This window comes from Arachis duranensis, chromosome 9 (genome assembly GCF_000817695.3).
Source record: "Arachis duranensis cultivar V14167 chromosome 9, aradu.V14167.gnm2.J7QH, whole genome shotgun sequence".
NCBI classification, from domain to species: domain Eukaryota; kingdom Viridiplantae; phylum Streptophyta; class Magnoliopsida; order Fabales; family Fabaceae; genus Arachis; species Arachis duranensis.
Window position 1 is genome coordinate 96,689,054 of NC_029780.3, and position 7,560 is coordinate 96,696,613.

General features: G+C 34.4%; 1 non-coding gene across 1 annotated transcript; it reads left to right on the forward strand.

Annotated features, from left to right (window-relative positions):
• The first annotated feature begins 389 nt into the window (after window positions 1–389).
• Window positions 390–498, forward strand: LOC127741934 (small nucleolar RNA R71). Its single transcript, XR_008003121.1, has one exon. It is a non-coding gene; the product is annotated as a small nucleolar RNA R71 (small nucleolar RNA).
• The last annotated feature ends 7,062 nt before the right edge of the window (window positions 499–7,560 follow it).

A 7,560-nucleotide genomic window follows, 5' to 3' on the forward strand; every position in this document is an offset into this window, starting at 1 on the left:
GGGCATTTGGACGCTAGTAATTCACCTCCTCCATGGTAGGTTGGTCAGAATTATAAGCATCTACATCAGGAGATACTTCTTGGGTACTCCCAGCTGCAGTTTGCATCCCAGTCAGATACTGAGAGATCATGTTGACCTATTGGGTCAAGATCTTATTCTGAGCCAGTATGGTATTCAGAGTATCAACTTCAAGAACTCCTTTCTTCTGAGAGGTCCCATGGTTTACAGGGTTTCTTTCAGAAGTGTACATGAATTGGTTATTTGCAACCATCTCAATGAATTCTCTTGCCTCTGCAGGTGTTTTCTTCAAGTGGAGTGATCCACCTGCAGAGCTATCCAATGATATCTCAGAAAGATCATCATAGAACACGCCTATGTAGACCATTTTGAAAGCATGTTAGGAGGACATCTCCTGATCAATTTCTTGTATCTTTCCCAAGCTTCATAGAGGGATTCATCTTCTCTTTGTCTGAAGGTTTGAACTTCCACTTTGATTTTGCTCATCTTTTGAAGGGGAAAGAATTTAGCTAGAAAAGCATTAACCAGCTTTTCCCAAGAGTCAATACTCTCTCTTGGCTGGGAATTCAACCATAACTTAGCTCTGTCTCTTACAGCAAAAGGAAAGAGCATAAGCTTATAGACTTCAGGATTTACTCCATTGATCTTAACAATATCACAGATATGCAAGAATTCAGCTAAGAACTGATGTGGATCATCCATTGGAAGTCCATGGAACTTGCAGTTCTGTTGCAGATGAGAGATTAACTGAGGCTTAAGCTCAAAATTATTAGCTCCAATGGTAAGTACAAAGATACTTCTGCCATAAAAGTCAGAGGTAGGCATGGTGAAGTCACCAAGAACCTTTCTTGCTTCCTCTTGAGGCTTGACCATGTCTTTTCTTTCTTGTTCAAAGCTTTCTGAAAGGTTTCTTCCGGAATGTTGTGCTTTAGCTTGTTATAAGCTCATCCTTAAAGTCCTCTCAAGTTCAAGATTAAGATTAAATAGAGGTTCTTTATTTCTATTCCTGGTCATAAATAAGAAAAGAAAAAAAGAAAGAAAGGAAGCTTCTATGTCTGATTTGAGTATAGAAGGCTCCTAGTGAGATGTGAAGAAAGAAGAAGATAGAAAAGTGAAGATAGAAGACGAGAGAGGAGAAGAGTTCGAATACATAGAAGTAAATAGGAGAAGAATTAAAAATAGAAAAGATAAACAAGAATTACAATATTTTTGTTTTTATTTTATTTATTAATTAATTTTAAAAATTAAGTTTAATAAATTAAAAAGAATTGAAAATTTGTTAGTGAAATTTTGAAAATAGGAGAGAGAAAAGAATAAGAGAGTTTTCGAGAATAAGAGAGGGAAGAATTAGTTAGGAAGTTTTGAAAAAGAAGAGAGAGAAATAAGATAACTGATTAAGAAAGATTTGAAATTAAGATAAGATAAAAGGTTAGAAAAGATTTGATTTTAAAAAAGATTTGAAAAAGTCAACAAGATAAGAAAAGAAATAAAAAGATTTGAAAAAGATTTAATTTTAAAAATTGAAATTAGAAAAGATAAGAGTTTGAAAAGATTTGAAAAAGATTTGAAAAAGATAAGTTTTGAAATTTGATTTTGAAAAAGATAAGATTTTTTAAAAGATTTGATTTTGAAAAGATTTGAATTTTGATTTTTAAAATTAAGATAAGATAAAAATTTTGAAATCAAAATCTGAATTTTTAATGATGATTTTCAAAAATTAAGTAAAAAGATAAGAAAAGATATTTTTTATTTTTTAATTTAATGAGGAATAGAAAAACAAGTAAAAGACATAAAACATAAAATTTTTAAATCTAATGGACCTAGTGTGCAAAAATTGGAGGGAAAAGTATAAAGGAACACCAAACTTAAAAATTTTATGATCAAAACAAAAAAGAAAACACAAGAACACTTTGAAGGTTAAGAGGAACACAAGGAACAAAACTCAAAAACTCAAAGAACATAAGAACATGAAAAGACACTAAATTTAAAATTTTTGAAAACCAAATATAAAATTTTTGAAAAATTAAAAGAAAAACACAAGAAGACACCAAACTTAAAGATTTGACACAACATTTAACTAAAGAAATTATTTTTGAAAATTTTTTGAAAGAAAGGCTCAAACTTTTCGAAAATCACAACAAGAACAAAAACAAAAGACTCAAACAAAAGACAAAGATTAAACAAGGAACAGAAAAATATTTTTGAAAAAGGTTTTAATTTTTGCAAAAATAACAAGAAGAAAATAAAAATAAAAGACTCAAAGAAAATTAAATAAAATACCTGATCTAGGGAACAAGATAATCCGTCAGTTGTCTAAACTCAAACAATCCACGACAATGGTGCCAAAAACTTGGTGCACGAATCCCCGCACTTTGTACTGTTGTACCAGCAAGTGTACTGGGTCATCCAAGTAATACCTGAGCAAGTCAGGGTTGATCCCACAAGGATTGTGGTTTGAAGCAAGCTATGGTTATCTTGCAGGTCTTAGTCAAATGGATAGAGGAGGCTATTCTTAATTTGTATTTGTGAGATCTAAAATAGATTGACATGTAAAAAGAAAAGGGTGTAAAATACTTTGTGAATTAAATTATACTCAGGGATACAGAATTGGTTAAGGATTTGAGTTGCTTTGTCTTTCTGAATTAACTCAAGTATTACTGTCTTCTTCAAGTGTGAATGACTTCTTCTATGGTAGGCTGTATATGATCAACGTTGTATGCCCGTGGTCATTAATCTCCTCTGCTTCAAATCAAATGCCGTATGGCCGCGGTCATCCAATCTGAACGAGGGTGAAGCTCTAGCAGTTCATTCTCTTTGGTGATCCTACTCAAAACGCCACAAACAAGGTCAAATCTTTCGGATCAAAGGATGCTGCTTCTTTAGGTTCTAGCCTTTACCATAGAGACCCTATTCTCCCTAAAAATTGGCTAAACTGGTGTCTCGAGAAATCCCCAATGAAGTCGTGGATTAGCCGACTGAGAGATGTATAAGCATAGTTGTTGGTTCGTGCTTTCCAACCACGTATTCACACGAAGCCAAGTAGACACGGGTGTTTGTCAGGCACGTGGTCCTAGTATAATGAACAGAGTTGATTATCACTGGTCATCCTATTCACCATGTTGAAGAACGAATATACATCTTAAAATTGATCAAACACAGATTGAAGAGAAACAGTAATACTTTTATTAATTCATAGGACTCAACAGGGCTCCTCTCCTCAACCATAGAGGTTTAGAAACTCATACTGAAAGGAAAATACAATGAAAAACTCAAAATATAGTGTAAAGTATGCGTCTCCCTTGAGAGATGTAAAATAAGTCTTAAATACTAAACAGATGACTAGTAAGGATAAAACAGTCTATTTAGTGCTAAAATCTACTTTTGGGGCCCACTTGGTGAGTGTTTGGGTTGAGCTTTGATGAGATCCAGGTGCTAGGAGACCTCTCTGGGCGTTTGGATGCTGGTCTCTGCTCTTTGGGCGCTGGACGCCTAGAAGGGGGTATGAGGCTGGTGTTGGACGCCAGTTTTGGGACTTCTAATCTGAAGCAAAGTATGGACTATTAGATGTTGCTGGAAAGCGCTGGAAATCAGCTTTCCATATCCGTTGAGAATGCTCCATTTAGACTTTTGTAGCTCCAGAAAAGCTGTTTCGAGTGCAATGAGGTCAAGTCCGAACAACATCTGCAGTGCTTTCTCTGTCTCTGAATCAGACTTTTGCTCCAGCTCCTCAATTTTAGCCAGAAAATACCTGAAATTACACAAAACTACAAAAACTCATAGTAGAATCCAAAAATGTGAACTTAACACTAAAATTTATGAAAACTGAATAAAAAGTAAACAAAACATGCTAAAAACTATATGAAAATGATGCCAAAAAGCGTATAAAATATCTGCTCATCAGAGGCAGAAATGAAAAATCTAAACCCATTCTTCCTACTAAGCGTCATTTTAATGCATTGGAAAGCATAACGGACAAAAACTCACCACTAAGGAATACAACTAACAGAAGTAGAAACGATTCCTCATCCCATCTACAAACTCTCAACCTCCCGAATAAACAAAAAATGGAACTCGTCAGCCATGACAGAAACATTGCAATGGCCCACCAGAGAACCAAATGACCTTTAGAAATGAAAAGCAATGTTCTACCTTCCCAGGCGAGGTCCGCAACCTCCCGACTCATGGAAAGGCGAACTCAATTTGTGAAGAGACTAAGCAAGTTTATCCTCACGCTGCAGGAGCAACTGTTCTGGGCTTGGCCTCCGAGTACATAAAATGGTTAAACAACGACCCGACTCCCAGGCCCAAAACCTATCTACAGCTCGAACTGGCCAAAATCACCAACCAAGATTTAAATTCAAATACCTCCCTTATCTTAGAAAAATAAGATAAGATAAGATAATAAGACAAAATTATATAAAGGGAACCAAAGGTTCCCTTAGGTACGTTACAAACTCATAACCCTCACCTATACCTCTTAGATCTATTTTGACTTGAGTATTGGAGTATTTTTACAGGTACCACCCTCTGCCGCTCTAGAGGTCTGATCACTTTGATTAGCGGATATTTTATACGCTTTTTGGGGGTAATTTCATATAGATTTTAGCATGTTTTTATTAGTTTCTAATATAATTTTATTACTTTTTAAGCAAAAATCATATTTCTGGACTTTACTATGAGTTTGTGTGTTTTTCTATGATTTCAGGTATTTTCTGGCTGAAATTGAGGGAGCTGAGCAAAAATCTTATTTAGGCTGAAAAAGGACTGCTGATGCTATTGGATTATGACCTCCTTGCACTCGGAATGAATGTTTTGGAGCTACAGAAGTCCAATTAGCGCGCTCTCAATTGGGTTGGAAAGTAGACATCCAGGGCTTTCCAGCAATATATAATAGTTCATACTTTGCGCGAAGATAGACGATGTAAACTGGTTCTCAACGCCAGTTCCATGTTGTAGTCTGGCGTCCAGCGCCAGAAACAGGTTACAAGTTAGAGTTCAACGCCAAAAACACGTTACAACCTGACGTTCAACTCCAGAAACAGCCCAGGCATGTGAGAAGCTTAAGTCTCAGCCCCAACACACACCAAGTGGGCCCCAGAAGTGGATTTCTGCACCAATTATCTTAGTTTACTCATTTTCTGTAAACCTAGGTTACTAGTTTGGTATTTAAACAACTTTTAGAGACTTATTTTGTATCTCATGACATTTTTAAATCTGAATTTTATACTCTTTGACGGCATGAGTCTCTAAACCCCATTGTTGGGGGTGAGGAGCTCTACAACGTCTCGATGAATTAATGCAATTATTTCTGTTTCTCATTCAAATATGCTTGTTCCTATCTAAGATGTTCATTCGCACTTCACTATGAAGGAGGTGATGATCCGTGACATTCATCACCTTCCTCACCCCATGAACGTGTGCCTGACAACCACCTCCATTCTACATCAGATTGAATGAGTATCTCTTAAATTCCTTAATCAAAATCTTCGTGGTATAAGCTGGAATTGATGGCGGCATTCATGAGAATCCGGAAAGTCTAAACCTTGTCTGTGGTATTCCGAGTAGGATTCTGGGATTGGATAACTGTGACGAGCTTCAAACTCGCGAGTGTTGGGCGTGATGACAAACGCAAAAGAATCAATGGATTCTATTCCGACATGATCGAGAACCAACAGTTGATTAGCTGTGCTGTGACAGAGCATTTGGACCGTTTTCACTGAGAGGATGGGAAGTAGCCATTGACAACGGTGACACCCTACATATAGCTTGCGATGGAAGGAGCCTTGCAAATTCTAAAAGTAAGAAAGCAGTATGTTACAGAGATTCAGAGGACAAAGCATCTCCAAAACTCCAACATATTCTCCATTATTAAAGTAACAATTATTTATTTTATGTTCTTTTATTTTTTGTAATTCAAACTGATAATTATAATTGATATCCTGACTAAGAATAATAAAATAACCATAGCTTGCTTCAAGCCAACAATCTCCGGGGGATTCGACCCTTACTCATGTAAGGTATTACTTGGACGACCCAGTGCACTTGCTGGTTAGTTGTGCGAAGTTGTAAGAATATTTGATTTTGATATTGGCATTACAATTTTGTGCACCAAGTTTTTGGCGCCGTTGCCGGGGATTGCTTGAGTTTAAACAACTAAAGGTTTATTTTGTTGCTTAGATTAGGAATATAGTATTGATGCTATAGAGTCATTAAATTTGGGTCCTTTAATTTCTCTTCAAAATTTTTCGAAAATATTACTTGTCCCTATTAATTTTTAATTTTTCATGAATTAGTGTCTTGTTCTAAGTTTGGTGTCAATTGCATATTTTATATTATCCTTTTAAATTTTCGAATTAGTGTTCTTTGTTTTTCCTTGATCTTCAAATTGTTCTTGTCAAATTTTCTTGTTTGATCTTTGGTTTGTCTTGTTCTGTGTCTTTTCTTGTTTTTCTTGTGCTTTTTCAAAATATTAGTTTACAAAAAAAATTATTTATTTTTATCTATAAAAATAATACATCTTTAAAACACGTTACATTTATAGCTCAGTTGGCTAGAGCGTTGGCTTATGTTCTTGGCAATTGGGTATCTTTTTTTTAAAACTTTTTCAAAAATAATTTTTCTTTGATTAATTCTTGTGCCAAACTTTAAGTTTGGTGTTTTTATGTTAATCTTTTTTATAATTTTCGAAAATTTTATTGAAGTTTTCTAAAAATTTTAAGTTTGGTGTTCTTTCTTTTGTTCTTGGTGTTCTTGTGAATCTTCAAGGTGTTCTTGAGTCTTTCTTGTGTCTTGATCTTAAAATTTTTAAGTTTGGTGTTCCTTGGTATTTTCCCTCGAAAATTTTCGAAAACAAGGAGCATTAGATCTAAAAAATTTTAAGTCTTGTGTCTTTTGTGTGTTTTTCTCTTTCATCATAAAATTCAAAATTCAAAAAAATATCTTTTCTAACTATTTTAAGCTACTTTTTCGAAATTTTTTTATAAAAATTCAGATTTCAATTTCAAAATTTTTCAAATCTTATCCTTTTGAAGATTTTAAAAAAATATTATTATATCTTTTTCGAAAATATCCTAACCATTTTCTCTCTCCTCATTTTTTTTGAAAATCTTCATAAAATATTTTCAAATTCTTATTAATTTTTTTAATTTTAATTTTCTTATTTTATCTTATTTTTATTTTGGTTTTTATTTTATTTTATTTTATTTTGAAAATCATTTTTCTTATTTATTTATTTATAAACTAAAAATTTAAATCCACATTACCCCCTTTACTCCAACATGGACATAAGTGGAAATGAACAGTCCAGAAGGACTCTGGGGTCATATGCTAACCCCACTACTGCTTCATATGGGAGTAGTATCTGTATACCCTCCATCGGAGTCAGTAGTTTTGAGCTGAATCCTCAGCTCATTATCATGGTGCAGCAAAATTGCCAGTATTCCGGTGTTCCACAGGAAGAACCTATTGAGTTTCTGGCACAGTTCTTACAAATTGCTGACACAGTACATGATAAGAAAGTAGATCAGGATGTCTACAGATTAT